General features: G+C 49.0%; 1 long non-coding RNA gene across 1 annotated transcript in view; it reads left to right on the forward strand.

Moving 5' to 3' along the window:
• LOC135237896 (uncharacterized) overlaps nucleotides 1–18,913 on the forward strand; it is a 64,767-nt gene extending 45,854 nt beyond the window's left edge. The window contains exons 3-4 of the long non-coding RNA XR_010324961.1: nucleotides 17,583–17,724; nucleotides 18,522–18,913. This is a non-coding gene — a long non-coding RNA (uncharacterized LOC135237896). The remainder of the gene's footprint in view (nucleotides 1–17,582; nucleotides 17,725–18,521) is intronic.
• The last annotated feature ends 2,286 nt before the right edge of the window (nucleotides 18,914–21,199 follow it).

Consider the following 21,199-nt stretch of genomic DNA (forward strand, 5'->3'; position numbering starts at 1 on the left):
TTCCATTTTGGGCTGGGAACTGGATATGTACCCCTCTGAGTTTGGCTGTAAATTAAAATAGATACATAAAAAGTCATCAAGAATTTAAAAGAAAATACCGCTTTCTCAATGACACAAAAATAAACGGGTCGGAGAACATTTCAAAACAAGTTGCATGTGTGTGCCCGTGGTCTGAAAATAGCACGGGGGTTGCTTTGTGAAGAGAGCGGCCAATGAGGAGGCTTTATCCGCGCCGTGTGTCTGTCTGTCGGTCGCCTGCCTGCCTGCCTGCTGAAGGCTCCTGATACGTGTGTGACTGAGACGGAGAGGAGCCGGATTAGTGCGCTGGAGCCCGGGCCCCGGATCGCTGGCCCACTGGGGCCCCCTCTTATCTCTCAGCAGCAGTCAGCTGACTTGGACGGAACTCCTGCAAATGAGGGGGAGAAAAGAAAGAAAAAAAACATTTTGAGAAATCTTGCGAGAAGATGCTTCCCCTCAGCACACACAATGCAGATCGCTGCTGAATATTAATCGATTGGAATTTGCATGAAGCCAAGCATTCCGTATAGAAAACGGCGCCGTCTTTCAATTAGTCCTTAATCCAGTTTCCAGCAGCTGTAAGAAGAGATAATGTTAAAATAATGCGCTCTCTAAACGGTTCTTGCTCATTGGTGATGGACATACTGTATGCAAAAAGCTTGTTTTCATGGAAAAAGAGTATACACTGGTATGGGACTAACGGTAATGTCTGTGTGTGTGCGTGTGTGTGTGTGTGTGTGCTTGTGTTTGTGTGTGTGTGTATGTATGTATGATTGTGTGATTGTATGTGTGCCTATGTATGTATTTGCACACTTGTGTGTGTGTACAATATATATGTACATGCCTGTGTGTGTGTATGTGTGTGTGTGTGTGTGTGTTTGTGTGCGTGCGTGTACCTGTGTGAGTCTCTGTGTGTGTGTCTGTCTGCGTGTGTGTGTGTGTTTATGGAAAGACAGGGGGATCTCCTATGAAGCACACTCAGATTTTTTTTTTACTCTCCCTCTCTCAGCTATATCATTATCGGCACTTCATAGTTTCCCACTGTGAGCTGTTAAGATAAATTCAGCAATCAGTATGCACCAGCACCCACCCCCCACCCCCCTCCCTGCCCCCCTCCTCCCCCAATCACCACCCTCACTTACATGGAAGTAATTATCTGCCAGACCTATAGCACAGATTTGTAGTTGTCATGTAGAGGAATGGCCTGAAATTGGCTGGCTGGCTGATTGTCTAGTCTGGCCCAGTCACCTGAAAGCAGGCGGGACCCCTGGGCGGCCGAGGCGGCGGGGGGGGGGTGTCACGGTGCCAATCACGCGCCGTCTCCCGGTGACTGACAGCTCTCCCGGCCGGCTGCCGTGGCGACGCGCGTCTCTACCGCCGCAGCTGGTCTCGGCGAAGCGGCCTCGTGAGGCGGCGGCGGGTCCAGACGCCAGAGATAACGGCGCGCCTTCTCCGGGAGAATAAAATAAAATAAAGCGCCCAAATGAAATGAAGGGACCGCGTGCCGTCTGCAGGACTGCGGGCACGGTGACACGGGCTGGTCGTGGTTCGTAATGAGGAGAGAAACTCTGCTGCTTCTCTTTCGCTCCTCCGCACGGTAATTAGTGGAGAAACCAACAGGACACTGCGGACGTGACAGGAATGTGTCTCTTAACAAGCAAACAAACAAGTAGTTTGGAGAAAGAAAAAAAAATACACACATATATATATATATATATATATATATATATATATATACCCGTGTCAATAACGGCACTTATACATTTCAGTTGCAAATTAAAGGGAAAATAATAAAATAATAATAAAATAATTGCATTTAAATTTCAGAAAGTGCCCCAGGCTTACAGTTAATTTGGGGAAATAAATCCTGTCTCCTATGCGCTATAATGATCCATTTAGGAGAATGCATTAGACTCTCCTGCAGCTAAGGGGAATCAGAGGGGGAATCTCCCCATGCCCAGTTCTACCCTTATAAAAAAAATCGCAGGGGAAAAGGTGCATTCACAATTCACATGTGAATTAAATGGTTCACATGTGAAAAGAAAAATGTCACATTTGAGCTGGACATTTTCACACGTGATTGGCATTTTTCACATGAATATGTCTACTTGTGGAAACTATGTCTACTTGACATGAAACACGTGAAATTCACATGTGACTGGCTTTTTCCAAGTGTGGACTACAATTTTCACGTGTGAAAACAAAACGTGACCCGAAATAGTGTAGGTTACCTTTTTTATAGTTCACGTGTGTACTTTTAACATCTTGGGTGTTCACATGTGGTTTTAGGACACATGGTGTTTGGACATGTGTGCTTTTCATAAGGGTAGCGCTCAAGCTGTCTGGTCTACAGTTTGGCTGCCCTCTGCGGTCGGGAGCTCCTGGCTGGGGCCAGTATTTACTCTGCTGACATATAGCTTGTGGGACTCTTGGAGCCACAAAGTGCAAGGTGCTGTTGGGGGTTTGCCAGCGTTGCCAGTGTTTGTGGTGTTTGGGGTGCTTGTTTCTGGGATTTGAGGTGCTGGCATCTGTTGGTGTTTGTGTTGGTGTTTGCGGTGTTTGTACATATTTGTTGATGCTTGAGATAATTGTTCTTGTTTTTAGTGATTAGTCAGGTGATTTTTCATGTTGTTTGACGTGTTTGCTGAGGTTCTTGTGGGTGTTGGTGTTTGAGATAGTTGTTCATGTTGGTGTTTGTTGGTGTTTGTTCATGTGGGTGTTTGCGATGTTTGTACATGTTGGTTTTTTGAGGTGTTTTTCTGGTGTTTGTTCATGTTAGTTTTTAAGAGGTTTGTTGGCATTTTCCATATACGTGTTTGAAGTGTTGGTGTTTGGTCATATTGATGTTTGTTGGTGTTTGTTCATGTTGGTGTTTGTTGGTGTTTGTTCATGTTGGTGTTTGAGGTGTTTGTTCTCATTGGTGTTTGTTGGTGTTTGTTCATGTTTGTAGTTGAGGTGTTTCTTGGTGTTTGTTCATGTTGATGTGTGAGGTGTTTGTTCTCATTGGTGTTTGTTGGTGTTTTAGGTGTTTTTTGGTGTTTGTTCATGTTTGTAGTTGAGGTGTTTGTTCATGTTGGTGTTTGTTGGTGATTGAGGTGTTTGTTGGTGTATGTTCCTAGTGGTGTTTGTTGGTGATCGCGGTGTTCATTTGGGTTGGGGTTGGAAGGTGGGCCAGTTTAGCTGTCCTGCTGCACCATCTGTCCTGGCCAGAGAGAGGTTGAGCAGGGAAAGATTGGAGCTCTCTCTCTCCAGCATACAGATCTGCTTCCCTCACAGAGAAGATATGGCCTCTTAAAATGAAATTATCACCTCCCCCCCCCCACATCCAGATTCAGACAGAGCCCCATCCTCCAAGCAGGCAGAGGGCTGCGGGGGCGTCAAACAAAATCCAGCCTGACACACCTGCAGTCACATAGGGCCTAAGCACTGCTGACTGAAACGTCCAAGAACTTTAGTCATGTGCTCCTCAGTTTGTGGACTGTCAAGGACGTTTAGTTGGTCGTTCTTGTGTTCTTAGGACACTTGGGAAATGTAGTTGTGTGTTCCTTTGTTTTTTAGCCTCTCTAGCCCTGTCCATAGTCTCACCGTAACTCCCCACGCGTGAGATTAAGTGCAGAATATGTACGGTATGTGTGCTGCTGTGCACAGAGGGCGGTGGAGGACAGAGAGGCGGGACACCGTTTAAAGGCCCGAGCGTCTGTTACAGGGCCTGTGCTGGACTGTGCTGGACTGTGCTGGCAGAGGTGATTACTGCACGGCGTAATGCGAACACAGAGATTCAGTTCCTCCTCCTCCTCCTCAGGTAGATTCATATCCTGCAGATCGTAGATTCCCCTGCCATTCTCCTGGGTTTCCTGCTTAAATCTAGCAATTTTCTGTGTGTGTTCTTGTGACGATGGGAACAACAGAATGTGTTCCAGATATCATAATATTAAATGCTTTGTGAACGCATGGAGCTTAATGCTTATAAGTGCGTTAATGATATAAACTATTAGAGCATGCACACACACACACACACACATGCTCACACACACACACGCACACACAAACACACACACACACACACACGCACGCGCACACACACACACACACGCACACACGCACACACACACAGCATTGTACTGCTATACTTGTGAGGACGTCCGACTGATTTCCATTGGCTACATTCATTCCGTAACCTCTAAAACTAAACCCCTAACCCTAACTACATGCCTAACCCTAACCCTAAGTCCTAACCCTAAAACAGCCTCTTGAAAAGTGAGGATGAGCAAAATGTTCTCACTTTCCGTAATTTTCCTCATCTTTCTATCCTTGTGAAGACATTTGTTTCTCACAAAGATAGTAGTACAGGTCCACACAAGCACACACACACACACATACACACACACACATGCACACATACACACACACACGCACATGCACATGCACACGCACAAGACCTAGCTCAGGAGGTGAGAGCGGTTGTCTGGCAGTCGGAGGGTTGCCGGTTCGATCCCCGCCCTGGGCGTGTCGAAGTGTCCTAGAGCAAGACACCTAACCCCTAACTGCTCTGGTGAATGAGCGGCATCCATTGTAAAGCGCTTTGGATAAAAGCGCTATATAAGTGCAGTCCATTTACCATTTTACACACACACACACACACGTGCACACACACGCTCACACACACACACAGTGCCAGCACGCAGAGGGCGGTGCGGAGGCGTCCGCCTCGCTCAGGCTGAAAAGGGTATGTGCGACGCTGCGAGACATCGGCAGTCAGAGCGAGTGACCGGCCCTGACAGCCGAGCGGCGGAAGGACGCACGCCGCCCGCGCCCCGTCGGGCACCGTCACGGCAGGGGACGGAGGTGACGGGACGCGGGAAACAGCCCGCGACCGTCTGCCGCTTTAAGGCGCGGCTCCGCCTCGGCGCTGCTCTCCTTCAGCTCGGTCGCAGGAGGAGCCGCTGGGCTCTCGCGCGGTGGTCTGCAGGCAGCCTCCCCGCCTCTCTCCGCTGCACGGGCGGCGCGACGCTAACCTCGTCTGAACTTCCAGCGCTGAGCAGGGGGAGCGAGCGCTGCGGCAAAAATGCACATATCGTACACAGGGCGGGAGACTGCAGTGATCGTGCACAGAACTCAGTGGTGAGACTGCAGATATTCTGCACAGGACTCAGTGGTGAGACTGCAGAGATCATGCACAGAACTCGGGTGAGACTGCAGAATCTGCACAAGGGTGACTGCAGTCTGGTCGGAGACTGCAGAGATCATGCACAGAACTCTGGGGTGAGACTGCAGAGATCATGCAAGACAGAGGAGACTGCAGATACTGCACAGATCAGAGACTGCAGAGATCATGCACAGGACTCAGTGGTGAGACTGCAGATATCATGCACAGAACTCAGGCAGGAGACTGCAGAGATCATGCACAGAACTCAGGCGTGAGACTGTAGATATCATGCACAGAACTCAGGGGTGAGACTGCAGAGATCATGCACAGAACTCAGGGGTGAGACTGCAGAGATCATGCACAGAACTCAGTGGTGAGACTGCAGAGATCATGCACAGGACTCAGGCAGGAGACTGCAGATATTCTGCACAGGACTCAGGTGGGAGACTGCAGAGATCATGCACAGAACTCAGGCGTGAGACTGTAGATAGCATGCACTAGACTAAGATGTGAGACTGCACATATCATGCACAGGACTCAGGCATGGGATCATTGTCTTGCTGTAAGATGAAAAGCTGTCTAATGAACTTGGAGGCGTTTGCTTGGACTTGAGCAGATGAGCATCTGTACTCATCAGAATTCATTCTGCTTCTATCAGCAGCTACATCATCAGTGAGGACAATTGAGCCAGTACCTGAGGCAGCCATACATGCCTAAACCCCCACCTCCATGTTTCGCAGATGAGGGGGTGTGCTTCAGATCGTGGGCGGTTCCTTTTGGCCTCCACACTTTGCTCTTACCATCACTCTGATGCAAATGAGTCTTGGTCAAATCTTTCCATAAGACTTTTTTTCAGAACTCTGAAAGATCTTTTAGATGCATCTTAGCAAACTGTAACCTGGCCATCCTGTTTTTGTTGTTGACTGGTGGTTTGCATCTTGCCGTGTAGCCGCTGTAGTTTTGTTTGTGAAATCTTCTACAGACAGTACTCACTGACTCCTGAAAAGTTTTTCTGATCTGTTGGATATGTGCGTGGGAGTTTTTCTTCATTGTGGTTAGAATTCTTCAGTCATCAACTGTAGAGGTCTTCCTTAGCTTACCAGGCCATTTGCAAATACTGAGCTCACCAGTGCTCTCTTTCTTCTTAGTGATGTTCCAGACAGTTGATTCAGTCTAAGTTTTGGCCCAAGTCTCCCAAGTATCTTATTCCTCAGCCACATAATGGCCTCCTTGACTTTCATTGACACAGCTCTGATACTTATGTTGACAAAACGCCAATAACACACCAAAGGCAATCACAAGCCTAGAATCGAGACTAGATACTGAAAGCTTGCTTATACCTGCACTCAGGAAGCAATTGAACACACCTGACTAATCAGAAACACCTGTGAAGCCTTTTATCCCAAACATTATGGTGCTCTGAAATGGGAGGAATCTGCATAGAAACCGGGAATCTGCACTTTAACCACTTGTGAATTGTTTGATTCAGATGGAGAGCCAGAAAAAGAGAGATGAATAATAAACTGTTCCAGAAAGAGAACGAGAGTGAGAGAGAGACGATTATTAAACTCTTCCAGAGAGAGAGAGAGAGAGAGAGTGTGCGCGTGCTGATTATTAAATAGATGTGAGACAGAGACGTGTGCTGGTTACCCAGGGAGACCTCTCTCTCTCTCCCGGTCCGTCCTCGCGAACGAGGCGAGGCTGTGCGCGCTTCAGTGGTGAGGCCAAGGTCCCGGGGGCCCCTCCCCCAGGGGGCACTCCCCCCCCGGGGGCCGCTGACCAACGGGACGGAGCGAGCTGAGAAGCCGAAACGCTGCCGATGCCAGGCGGGCCGTTCCCACTGAGGGGCGCGGCCGGCCGGGGCGGGCGGCGCGCATCGCGGGCACCGCGCGACGGGCTCGCCAGGAACACTGCCACGGAGGAGGTTTCTGAGCGCTGCTGCAGCGCCGCACATCGGGGAAATAAGTTCCTTCCGTCCGCAGTGCGGGGGTATGCTTAATATTTTAAGAAATATGTATTTTTAAATATGTTTTTTGGACCCGTGGGGGGGGCGAGCGTAGGTGTCTCTGCTCAGCTTTAATAACGGCTCGATCCCTGGGGGCGGGGGGGGCACGTTTCGAGGCCATGGGTTGGAGGAGTGAACTTAAACACGGCTGCAAAACCTGGCCGCCCTTCAAAAAGAGAAGGGAGGAACTGGAGAACCTAATTGTAATTACCCTGATGTGTCTGAAATTGCCCGAACACGGTCGGGATTTGCCTCAGTACTTTTTCCCAGGACCGTTCTGCCATCTCAGCTGAAAGGAGGTCGGGGCGATCGGGGGAAACCGAGACGGCAGGGCTGCCGATTCCGCCTCTCCGACAGCGAAAGTTCCAACGGTGCTCACGAACCAAAAATAGCACCGCGTTCGTGCAGCACGTCCCATCGTTTCTCCGGCCTGATGCCTGATCTGTGATTGTTTATCAGGCTGTACGCTAAGCCGTCTGGCAAAAAAACTAAACTTGGGCATTATTCATTACGGGATTATGCAATAGACTGGAAAAGAGCCGAAATGGATCCAGCCGAGGCTGGGAGTAACCCCCGTTACCGTGCTCGCAGTGCCGAGATGTGAAATGGCATCCTCTCATTAAGTCTGAACGTTTCGTTTGTTTGGTGTTCCCCTGCAGTGTTTGGAGATGCATATGAAGTCGCGCCTGGCACGCTCAAAACACACAGCACGCAAAGGGCAAGGCGGCTGTGCCGGTCTTATTAAATTTCGTCTTTCATTATTATTTTTGTGACATGAAAAAAGGGGGAAGCGGCGAATACGACTCGCGCGTTTCCCGATCGAAATCCGACGGCGGCGGGTCTCGCTAAAAAATGGAGGACGGACGGCAAAGTGTGCGTCGCCGCCGGTGTCCCCCTCGGCCCGTGGAAGGCGTTATTCATCTGTCCCCCCCGGTCTGAGCCGGGCGGCTCTTCCGCGCCGCCCAGCCGGGATCAGACAGCCGGGGGGACGTGGAGTGGGAAGATTCTGTTTTCCCTCTCCCTCTCATAAAGTCGGTCTGTTCGCAGGCGCCCCCGGCGAAGCGTTTGTAATCCTTAATGCCGCGTTCATATTGGAAGTAGCCGTGCCGGGAGGAAGCCTCCATTGAATTATGATTTATTGCGCTTCCGCGGCTGGAATCCTAATTAATGAACACATGGGCCCTTGCCAGACACAGAGGTATGAAATCTCTCTAAGTCTCAGTCTATCATGGAATTAATTCTGCTCGCCGTGACATGTAGATCTCTAAATACCTGCAGTATACAATAATCTCTATGTAAATCTCCCGGGAATTGCAATTTAATTTCATGGTTATAATGCTAATTTGCATCGGGGGAAATGAACTCGGGGGCAGGTGTGGATGACGAGGAGATGGGTTAAAAAAAAAAAATCCATATTTTAATTTTAACTCCTTCTTTCCGTGGAAACGTTATATCAATTTCCATGAAGAATAATATGCTCACCCCTGGCATATTGTTTTATAGGCTGTTTTTACCAGACAAATATTAAAGATGGAAGATGACTGAGAAAGAGTGTATATTGAAAAACTAAGTAGAAGTGAAGGGCCTAATAGTTCTGCTGACAGACTGTCACTGAAAACTAAAAGCCTGAAGCGAACGCAGCGGCGAAGAGAGAGTAGACCCCCATTTTGAAATATGTACTGCTCAGAATTAATAGGCGGCATGTTGTCAGTGCGCAAGTGTGCCTGACCACCCAGGCGTGTCTCCCACAGCCGGGGGAGCAGATTCAGGAGCCCTTTACTGCCGTGGAACAGCCTGAGCGAGCAGAGCCTCAGACTTACAGTGCCCACTCCCTGTGTGTGAGAGTGCCCACTCCCTGTGTGTGATAGTACCCACTCCCTGTGTGAGAGTGCCCACTCCCTGTGTGAGAGTGCCCACTCCCTGTATATGATAGTACCCACTCCCTGTGTGAGATAGTGCCCACTCCCTGTGTGAAACAGTGCTCACTCCCTGTGTGTGATAGTGCCCACTCCCTGTGTGAGAGTGCCCACTCCCTGTGTGTGAGAGTGCCCACTCCCTGTGTGAGATAGTGCCCACTCCCTGTGTGTGATAGTGCCCACTCCCTGTGTGTGAGAGTGCCCACTCCCTGTGTGTGATAGTACCCACTCCCTGTGTAGAGAGTGCCCACTCCCTGTGTGAAACAGTGCTCACTCCCTGTGTGAAAGTGCCCACTCCCTGTGTGTGATAATGCCCACTCCCTGTGTGAGAGTGCCCACTCCCTGTGTGAGAGTGCCCACTCCCTGTATGAGATAGTGCCCACTCCCTGTGTGAAATAGTGCCCACTCCCTGTGTGAGAGTATGCACTCCCTGTGTGTGAGAGTGTGAACTCCCTGTGCGAAATAGTGCCCACTCCCTGTGTATGAGAGTGCCCACTCCCTGTGTGTGATAGTGCCCACTCCCTGTGTGTGATAGTGCCCACTCCCTGTGTATGAGAGTGCCCACTCCCTGTGTGTGATAATGCCCACTCCCTGTGTGAGATAGTGCCCACTCCCTGTGTGAGAGTGCACACTCCCTGTGAGAGTGCCCACTCCCTGTGTGTGATAGTGCCCACTCCCTGTGTGAAATAGTGCCCACTTCCTGTGTGAGAGTGCCCACTCCCTGTGTGTGAGAGTGTGAACTCCCTGTGTGAGATAGTGCCCACTCCCTGTGTGAGAGTGCCCACTCCCTGTGTGTGAGAGTGTGAACTCCCTGTGTGAAATAGTGTGAACTCCCTGTGCATGACAGTGCCCACTCCCTGTGTGTGATAGTGCTCACTCCCTGTGTGAGAGTGCCCACTCCCTGTGTAAGATAGTGTGAACTCCCTGTGTGAGAGTGTGCTCTCCCTGTGCATGATAGTGCCCACTCGCTGTGTATGATAGTGCTCACTCGCTGTGTGAGAGTGCCCACTCCCTGTGTAAGATAGTGATCACTCCCTGTGTGGGATAATGGGAACCCAATGTAAGATAGTGCCCATTACCTGCGTGTGATCTTTATCACTCCATGTGTGTGGTAGCGTGCACTCCCTGTGTGGGATACTGATCACTCCTTGTGTGTGATAGTGTGCACTCCCTGTGTGTGATAGTGTGCACTATCTGTGTGATAGTGTGCACTCCTTGTGTGTGATAGTGTGCACTCCCTGTGTGTGATAGTGTGCACTCCCTGTGTGTGATAGTGTGCACTATCTGTGTGATAGTGTGCACTCCCTGTGTGTGATAGTGTGCACTATCTGTGTGATAGTGTGCACTCCTTGTGTGTGATAGTGTGTACTATCTGTGTGATAGTGTGCACTCCCTGCATGTGATAGTGCCCACTCCCGTGTGTGACAGTGATCACTCCCTGTGTAGGATAGTAATCACACCCTATGTGGGATAGTGTGCACTCCCTGTGTAAGACAGTGTGCACTCCCTGTGTATAATCTTAATCACTCCCTGTGCATGATAGTGCCCACTTTTCTCTTGATGTGCATCTACTACTACCAAAGGAAATAAAGTTTTGGATTTCATGGCAGATTTTACGGCATGTGCCTCCTCTACAAAATTAAATTTTGTTCAGTTATACCTGCAGTACTGTCCTGTCTAACTGCCATGGTCCCGTTATTACTGACAGTGAAGTGTAAAATAAAACATTAATCACAAGGTAATTTATATTTACCGTGATTGCACAGGCATGAGATCAGTGGAGACGCGTGTGAAAAAAAGTCTCACCACACCAGCGTGTTAGGCCTGGCAGCTATAATAATCACTTCTCAAGAGACGTCAAAAGTCTGAGAATCTGTAGGAAATAATGAAGTTTCCACCGAACAAAACCTCATCAAGATTATGACAAGATAATTAATTATTCTTAACTCTGAGACACATCCCATTTTTACATTTTAAGTTTGTTGAGCCTGGACGAAGAATTACACCGGACCTAAACTTAAATGGTGATATGTAGATGTGATTACCAATGGCTAGAATCAGATCTTATAAAAAATTGCATATTGACAAAGCTAAATTTATCCAAATGGGGGTGTTACAAAAAGGATTGTAATTTTGAAATATAAATTATATTAAAGATTGTCAGTAATATGTCTTCATCTTCTAAATTCATGTAACTGTAGATAGTTTATACTGAACATACTATGAATCATCATATTTATATTTATAATGGGTAAAAATTCACTTTTGCTCATAATTCTCTTGTTTAGGCTGATTAACAGTACAAAGGACTGTCCAGTTAGAGAATTGTATTTTAACGATTAAAATTAGGGTTAATGGGTTAATTAAACAAGGGCAAATGCACACAGGTCATTGAGAATGCTACTGTGTGGATATGTCCTGTGACTGGAACATTCTAATTGATACTTACAGTGCATATCAGGATCATCCATGGCTATGCTGATGAGCCATTCTTATTAAAGCCACCGACTGCAGTGTCCCTTTGCTCTTCTTATTTCTCGCTTCATAAAAGCCACGGGTGCCATTTCACGACCCCCTCCAACAAGCAGCGAAGGAACCCGGTGAACAGCCAGCGTAGCGTGACTTTCCACGAAGTCCGCGCATTTTCCCGCCCTCCGAGATCGGCTCGCTCTGTCTCATTAACGAATTCGGCACCGTCGAGCAACAAACCCGAGAAGACGTTTCTGACAACCTGCAGCCACGCCTTCCTGGGGGCTCGGTGCTGTGCGTCGGGCTGTCTCCTTGATGGCCTTCAATTGTAAACATCTGTTTGTCCTCCAGGGAGCCCGTCTCCATTGTTCTGCCTTCCGGTTAAATCGTCCTCTCACGCGCCTTCATTTTTCCTGGAAAAAAAGGCCATTAATTATGCATCGCCATTCTAATAGAAAGGTATTTATTGCATTTCGGTGTTTAAATAATGGAGAAGTGCAAACACCATTTAGGGAAAAAGTGCAAAGGAGATGGAAGGAGCTTTGCGACCGGTGGGTATCCGGTTGAAGCCGAGGGCTGAGACGCACGGAAAAGAAGACCAGGATGAAGATAATCTGTAGGACGCTATGCTGAGGGTCCTTCCCTCCGAGGCTGTCTCCGAGCCGCTCGGAGCTGCCCAATACCAAGCAAGCGCTCTGCGCGAGTTCCTTCTGGTTCCCGCCTTCCGTCCAGCGGAGGTGTCGCGTGCTCTCGGACGCAACGACGCACCTGGGCTCGGCCAGAGACGCGCTCCGATAGAGACGACGTCGTCTTCGCGGGTCCTGAACGGCTCCTTTGGGCGAACTGCCACTGGAAGAGGGAGGAAAGCTTCTGATCCGCGGATGGCAGGAGTAAGTTTCGTGGGGAGCTGTGGACCTTCGAAGGCCTTTTCACCTCACAAGCCTTCTCTGTTCCTCACTTCGCCTGAGGATCCCACGGCTCAGAGAGACTCGTTTTTAAATTCTCGTCTGAAGAAGCGCAACTCAGAGGTTTTTCTGATTTTTTTCTGTTTCTTATCCAGGGTAACCGCTGGTCGATTTTGAGCGCCACTGACTTTTCACAATGCTCTGATCTAGGGTTCAAGGCAATGTTCCTGCAATGAACTTCAGCTTCATCAGAAAGAAAGCACAGAAAAACCATCCAAGATGTCCCCCTCCCCCCCCCCCCCCATTTTTTACTTCAGTCATCAGAATCCTTTAACGGATTATTTATTTCCTCATTTGAAATTCTGCCAGCCCCCCCTTCCCCCCCCCCCAGAGCTGAGCTCCAGCTGTTTAGAGTTATTTCCTCCTAATCAGAGCGCAAACACGCGCCTGGCACCGGCTTCGCACAGGAAGGGAACATCTCTCCGCCCGCGCTCGCGAAACGTCGCTTCGTCGTCCTGCCGTGTACTTCCCCGCCCTCGATCGCCGCCGACAAGGCGAAGGTGGCACCGCGTACCCGCTCCCGAGGAGAATTCGGCTGGCTTTCGATTTCCAGACAGCCTTGAGCTCAGCCGCCCCCCTTTCCTCCGCGGCTGTCTGGAGGGCAGGGCAGGTGGCGGGCCGATCGATCCCTCAGACGGCCCGCCGGTTTAGCAGGAAAGGCGATAGCTGTTCTCGGCAATGCGGCGAGTTCAAAAGGAGCACGGTGAAAAAAAGTGGACCTGACAGTCTTCCCCCTGACAATATGTTGCATCTCTGGCCCAGTTTTACTCAAAATCTTTTTTGAGAGGGCAGTTTTAATAAACCGTAAGTGTAGCCATTATCCCCCTTTAAAAAATCCTACCCAGTGCCACTTCCTGTTAAGCTCAGCTGTTCTCCTGCCCTTATGGAAACAGAATATAAAGTACTGCAGTACATTTAAATAAAACGTGGTATTAAAATTAGAAAACCTCAGCACTCTTACTATGTAGAGGCAAATATACAAATTGCTTCTGCTTTCAGCTGTTCCAATATACGTTACGTGGCCGAAAGTATGTGGACGCCTGACATCCAACATCTCATCCAAAATTATTATGGGCATTAACATAATTTGCTGCTATAACAACCTCCACTCTTGTGGGAAGGCTTATGCTAGATGTTGGAGCATTGGTGTGGGGATTTGCTTCCATTCAGCCAGAAGAGTATTAGTCAGGTTGGGCACTGATTGGGCTATTAGGCCTGGCTTGTAGTTTGGCTTTCCAAATGAGTCCAAAGGTGTTGGATGGGGTAGGGGTCAGGGCTCTGTGCCAGCCAGTCAAGTTGTTCCATACCGTTCTGGACAAACCCATTTCTATATGGACCTCACTGTGTGCCTGGGGCATTGTCATGTTATAAAAGTTAAGATCCTTCCATAAACTGTTGGGGAAACACAGAGTTGTGTAGAATGTGATTGTGTGCTGTAGCATTAACATTTGTCTTCATTGGAACTAAGGGGCCTAGCCCAAACCATGGACAGCAGCCCCAGACCAAGGGGTGTCCAGATACATTTGGTCATATAGTCTATATATTTAAAAATATGTTGCTGTGAAATATAGTTTTCAAACAGCTGACCCACTTACAATATATTTGCAGTATATTTACAATTTACAGCATATTGATTTTCTCTAATGGTTGATACAGCATGAATGCACTCGGTTTAGATTTAAATTTACAGTGGAAGTGGAGGAGGAGGATGAGATGGAGGTGGAGGAGGAGGAGTATGATGAGGTGAAGGTGGAGGTGGAGGATAAGGAGTGGGAGGATGATGAGGTGGAGGTAGAGGAAGAGGAGGAGGAGGAGGATGAGATGGAGGTGAAGGATGAGGTGGAGGCGGAGGAGGTGGAGGAGGATGATAAGGTGGAGTATGTGGAGGTGGAGGAGGAGGATGATGAGGTGGAGGAGGAGGAGGATGATGAGGTGGAGGTGGAGGATGATGAGGCAGAGGTGGAGGATGATGAGATGGAGGTGAAGAATGATGAGGTGGAGGAGGATGATGAGATGGAGGTGGAGGCCGAGGAGGATGATGAGGCAGAGGTGGAGGCGGAGGAGGATGATGAGGCAGAGGTGGAGGCGGAGGAGGATGATGAGGCAGAGGTGGAGGCGGAGGAGGATGATGAGGCAGAGGTGGAGGCGGAGGAGGATGATGAGGTGGATGCTGCTGTACAGCCCCAGCCCTCCCCGGCCGGGCAGACTGAGCCAGCAGCTCTTTAATGGCGGAGGCGGCCGGCGGTGCTCGGCTGACTTGTGAAGCAGCGGAGTCAGAGCGAGCCGCTTCACACGCCAGATAAAGTATTGATGGGGCCGCGCCGGGGGCCACTCTGATGTGAAGTTCAGCCCTGACTGACAGCCAGCTGTGCCTGCGGCTCCCGCACGACCCTCCGCCACGTGGGGGGGCGGCGGTGTCTGTGTTCCTCCAGCTTGTCTCTGACGTGCGGCACGGCTGCGGTTGTGACGTCACAACTCCGCCTTCCGCAGACCAGGATGCGGACGCGTTCAGATTTAGCGTTTTGCTGCAGTCACCGTTACTTGACACTGCACTGATAATAAGACTTTACCAGTGTTCCATCAGTCATAGCACTGTATGCTACTACTGTGGCTTTGGTCCAGCTTTATGCTGAATTCATTTTGAATGTTGGCAGATCAGAGTGTGAGTTTCTGCCAGTGAAATTAAGCGTGCTTGACAATTTAGAGTGGTGCAGTGATTAAGGACACTGTTTATTGGTGGGGTCTTGTATTTTTATTTCATTTATTTTCCTATTGGTATATTATTTGAATTATTCTTATTCTTCATTGAAATTCCTATTTTTTATTAATATTATTCAAATGATTTTTCTTATTATTCTTTTTTTCTTCTCTGTAATTTCTTTATCCTTTATCTTATATTTTCAACTTGAATTGTATGGATATTTTACATTAATATAACTCTATTTCTCCTGTGCTTTTGTTGACATAAATAAAGGCTTTTAAAATGAAGTCCTACATATCATTGCACAGTGGTGCAATGGGTAGCACTGTTGACTCACAGCAAGAAAGTCTTGGGTTTGAATCCTGGCATGGGCCTTTCTGTGTGTTTGCATGTTCTCCCCATGTCTGTGTGGGTTTCTGGGTAAAGACCAAAAGACATGCGGGTAGGCTAATTGGAGACTGTAAATTGCCCATAGGAGGTGAGTGTGCGTGCTCTGCATTTTGATTGGCGGCCTGTCCAGGGTGTATTCCTGCCTCTCACCCTATGCATGCTGGGATAGGCTCCAGCACCCCCCTGACCAAGAATAAGCAGGTATAGATAATGGATGGATGTTCATATTCTATACTTAAGGAAAACACTGTTTGCTCAAAGCAAAATAATTGCCTGCTACAGGCTGCCACAGTTTTATAGAGAAATGCCCATTTGTTAATTTATGTATACTTACAAAATGAGGAGATTATGCTTTCCTGGCACTGTTTAAAAAGTTCTATTTCTATAAATAAAGTTCTATAAATTATCACCAACATCATTATAAACATCCATGTAACAGTATTTATTGAAAACAGAGACACTTGTTTTGTTGAACACACCATTTCCTGTTTCTGTCTGTCTTGCCGTTGGTCGCTGCATTATTGCATAGATAGATTCAGTACGTGTGAGTCATTCCTCTTTCAGTACTTTTCAAGTTTCCATACCAATTGAGACTTTTAGAACATCTTGTACAAGTCATTTCTTTCAACTTTTCATAACAATTGAGTCTTTCAGAATGTCTCGTAAGATTTGTTTCTTTCGAGTTGCAGTACCAAGTCTTTCAGTAGATGAACAAACTAAACAAAAGGAACAAAAGACTCTGTCTGCAGCACTCCAGCACAGTCAGTACGAGGGATTTTGTGTCATTCGTTTAATAATTACATAAACAGCATTTGCAATGCATAAAAAATCTCATTTCTATAGTGATTGCATGTGTGACTGATGCTTACGCTTTGATTAATTAGTGAAACATCTTATTATCATTATGTTGCAATTGCTGACTTAGTGTTCAGGGAGCTTAGGGGAGATATGAGTAAGGGTACAATGAGTAAGGGTACAATGAGTAAGGGTACAGTGAGTAAGGGTACAATGAGTAAGGGTACAGTGAGTAAGGCTGCAGTGAGTAAGGCTGCAGTGAGTAAGGGTACAGTGAGTAAGGCTGCAATGAGTAAGGGTACAATGAGTAAGGGTACAGTGAGTAAGGGTACAATGAGTAAGGCTGCAGTGAGTAAGGGTGCAGTAAGGGTACAGCGTGTAAGAGCTGAGTGAGTAAGGGTGCAGTGAGTAAGGGTGCAGTAAGGGATAGCGTGTAAGGGCTGAGTGAATAAGGGTACAGTGAGTAAGGGTGCAGTAAGGGTACAGCGTGTAAGAGCTGAGTGAGTAAGGGTGCAGTAAGGGATAGTGTGTAAGGGCTGAGTGAATAAGGGTACAGTGAGTAAGGCTGCAGTGAGTAAGAGTGCAGTGAGTAAGGCTGCAGTGAGTAAGAGTGCAGTGAGTAAGAGTACACAGGCTCGTAACCACTTTGAGCTCCGGGTTGGGCGTTGCGGCTGTAAGGTGGTCATGGTGAAATCCTGCAGGAAATAACATGTGAAATGCGCTACGCCGCGCTGCTGCCCTGTCCTGTCAAGAAGAAAATGCAATTCGTCACCGAAAACACATAAAGCTTGTGCACTGCGGTGGAAATATACAGCGAGCACATCCTTCTCCCTCTCCCCCTTCCACCGTTTTCCCATCCATTTCTGCGGTCTTCGCCGCGAGCCCGCGATACGAAGCCCCCCACCCCCGCACAGACGTGTCGCAGTCGCCGTCACTTTCCCCGTTTGAAGGGAACCGTCGAGACGGTAATTTGACAGCACACTCTTGACTAATGTCAACGGAGAGAAACTCGGCGGGCGAGAGAGCCCTGTCTCCAGTTTAACCCACCTCTGCATGTGAACAGGGGGGAATCGATACGCTAAGCCCGCGCGGTTCATACCACTGCGGGGCCCCGTCCGCCGTGTGTCTGTCGTATAAATATTTTGTTAACATTAATAGAATTGATTTTTTTTTACAGGGCCGGCTGGAGGAGAGCGAGGATCAGCCGGAGCAGAAGCCCGGCTCCGGAGTTAATGAGGCTGTAAATAGCCCCCCTCCCCACCCCCCCCAGAAATAACCCCAATTCAGCTCCTGAATTCGGCTTTATCTCCGGTCGGCCGGTAAGAGAGGGTTGGCGGATTTTAGGGGGTGGGGTGGATGGATGCTGTTCTGGGGGAGGGGGGGATGGTTGACGGTTTTGGGGGAGCTAAGGGTGTTTTTTTTGGGGGGGGGGTAGGGTGGTTTGCGGTTTTTGGGGGAGGCAGGGTGGTTGGTGCTTTGTGGGAGAGGGTGGTTGGCGATTTTGTGAAATGCAGGGGGTGGTTGGCAGTTTTTGAGGGAGGTGGGCTAGGTTGGTGGTTCTTGTGAAAGCAGGGTGGTTGGTGTTTTAGGGAGGTGGGATGGCTGGGGTTTTTGGGGGATTCCGGGGTGGTTGGCAATTTTGGGGAGGCAGGGGCAGTTTGGGGTTTGTGGGGGAGGCAGGGGTGGTTGGCGGTTTTTGGGGAGGTGGGGGTTGTTGGTGATTTTGGAGGCGGTGGGGGTGGTTCGCAGTTTTGGGGAGGTCGGGGTGGTTGGTGGTTTTGGGGAGGTCGGGGTGGTTGGTGGTTTTTGGGGAGGTGGGGAGTGGTTGGGGTTTTTTTGGGGGAGGCGGGGGTGGTTGCGGGTTTTTGGGGGGTGCGGAGATGGTTGGTGTTCAGGGTTGAATAATGTACATTGTGGCACTGAAGCATCTCACGGCGAGAGAGAGGGGAAAGCAATCAGCCACATCGATCGTGGTAATGCTGTGTTCTGTTCCGGGCCGCGTCGGTGCGTGGGGGGGGTTCATTTAAACAGGCATGTAAAGTCTGCCATGACAAACAGGCATGGGAACTCTTCCCTATCGCCTCAACTCTGTAATAACACCAGCCGACCCCTGCAGGGAGAAAAGAGGAAGGCCACGCATGTTTCCCGAAAAATACAGATCGATGGGGGGCATCCACGACAGGGCGCCGGCTAGTTTGGAGCCCAAATGGAGGTTTTTCCGCCAGGCCTACACTGCTTGAGTTGTGGAGGGGCTATAAAAGGAGGGAATAAATTTGTAAACTTTCCTGTCACACATCATGTGGTAAATGTTTGTACATTTTTTATGGTTTTTGGGGATAGTTTTTCACAATCATAGAGTAAAGAACAGGACTAGTGCCTACAGCACTGTCAGACCAGATGCACATTTGACTAGGCGAATGTTATCAGAATGCCAACATGAAAACATTCAAACATACAGTATTTATGTTCACCTGTAACATTTGCTGATGTTAGCTAATAGCCAGAAAGCGTAGTGTTCAAAACAACAACAAATCAAAAATGTTTCTGCAGGGGAAGATGTGGCGAGAACAAATAAGTCGACAATCTTTTGGCTCTTCTCATTAATTAACTTAAATATAACCATTATAAACGTAACGGATTTCAAACAAGCATACACGCAATCTGCAGTGAAAATCGCTGTTCTCACCAAAGTGTAGTCTAAAGCAACTTCGTCGGAAAACGGAAAAAAGGACCTTCAGTTTGAGATCGTCCGATGGTGGGAACGGTTGCGAGGGGTTCGGTGCAGACTGCCCTCCCTGTTTGCGTGCAGGGGCGGGTCAAACCCGGTCGCTCCGTCCTCCCTCAGACGGGTGGGCGGGCGGGCCGACCGTCGGTCCGTCCCCCGGCGCGTTACCCCCCTCGCCGGCTCCGTTAGCGCGGCCGCGGCGCAGGAAACAATATGCTAATCCCCGAGCCCGTAATCTCCCCCTCCAGATCATGTGTGTTGTGTGAAATTGCGTTTCAGACGGTGGCATATGGGCGATTTCGTGGGGCTTTTTTTTATCTTTTCTCTTCCCCCCCCACCCCCCCCATTCCCCTCTCTATCAAATCCTGCCACGGAATCCCTTCTAACCCCAAATGGGCCACATTCTTAGGAGCATTACGAGGCTAAACCCCATCCATCTTGAGGATTAGAGCAATATGTAGTCATATTCAGATTGAATAATCAGTCATGCTAAGGCGAAAGCCGCGCACGGCGTCTCCCGGCTGGACCCGCCAGATTGGTCCGGTGGGCTTGATTGATGGGCTCGCCTCAGATATCTGAGCCTGGTGGCCCCGGTGGGGGCCAAAGGTTGACTATTAATGGGATTCTCTCGCAGGCTCACCTGGGTTTCTCCGCGTTATCTTACATTATTAACACACGCGGCACACGCCTCGTGTCCCAAACGCGTCGTATATCTTACATTTTACATATCGGCCATTTACTAAGCTGGATATTTACGGAGGTTAAGCACCTTCCTCACCAGCAGTATTGCTGTGACCCAGGCTGGGAGTAAAACCTGCAACCCTCTGGCTACCAGTTAGATCCCAAACTCATGTGGCTGGCTGCTGTCCCAAATGGTGATTATATGTCAATGATTGTGCTAGGATTCGCTAATTTCCCATTTTGCTTAAAAACATGAATTGCACACCTGCTTTCCTTATGAAACAGGCTTCCGGTTCCAAGGAACTGGAACCCTAACAGACAATATTCTGTTGTGAAATGAAGTAAGCCTACCTCCCTGTGACCTGACACCTTGGAATACACACTTCTATGGCCGTAAAAATGCTAACAGCTTCCTCTGAGGCTTATGTGTGTGTGTGTGTGTGAGTGTGTGTGCGCGTGTGCATGAGTGTGCGGGGGGTACAAGGAGCCAGAATTTACTGTGCATCAAATATAGAGAAGGTGACACTGTGTGAATGTGGAAGTGTCTTCAGCACTGAACAGACATTCCATCTTCTCAACATGCCTTTGATTTAATGGAACACAGTCGGCCATGTGCCGTGTAATATTTGGAACATATGGCCTGCATCGGAGGTGCAAGAGATGGGGGCGCAGGGGAGGGGTTGGGGGAGAAATAGGTCTTATGAATATCAAATTCTCATTATATATTAAAATATAAAACCATCCGTTACGTGGGACGTACGGCAATGTAGGGGTGCGGCTTTTTAATCCCGCCGGCGCTGCACTGTAATGGTCGCGGTTTAGCGTTTCGCCTTGACGTCCACATCGTTTGGCGAATGAAAGAGCCGGCGTCCCTTTCCGACGTGGCCGTAATTGAAAAGGGATTCTTATCGTTCAGCCCGGAATGACGCGCCCGCGGAAAGAGTCTTTTTCCACCCCGGCGACGGAAGCGAGCTGCGACGGAGACAAAGTTTTGCGCGCTTGCTGGCGACTTGTCATTTTAAGGCGCGAAGGCGTCATTATTTTTGACTTCCTTTTTCGATCGGTCGATAACCGCACCTGTAGACGTTAAACTTCAGCATGGCTGCGATTTGTCGCGCACTCTGTGATCGTACTACGCACCGGCTCGATGGCATGGCTAAGGATATCTGATCGGGGGCGCACCTGGAAAGCGACGACGAATTCACGTGACTAATTGAAAGTGAGATCGGGGCGACATCGCCGGATCAGAGCGGAGTCTGTGTCTCGTTCACGTCGGCAAGCAAACAGATCGGCCCCCATTTGGAACGCCTTTGTGAGAAAAGGAACGGCACTCACAGAATCCCAGCCGGAAAAGATGGGGTCTGTCTCCTCTCGTTTGGAATCTCTCT

The sequence above is a fragment of the Anguilla rostrata genome, chromosome 13 (assembly GCF_018555375.3).
Source record: "Anguilla rostrata isolate EN2019 chromosome 13, ASM1855537v3, whole genome shotgun sequence".
NCBI lineage: Eukaryota > Metazoa > Chordata > Actinopteri > Anguilliformes > Anguillidae > Anguilla > Anguilla rostrata.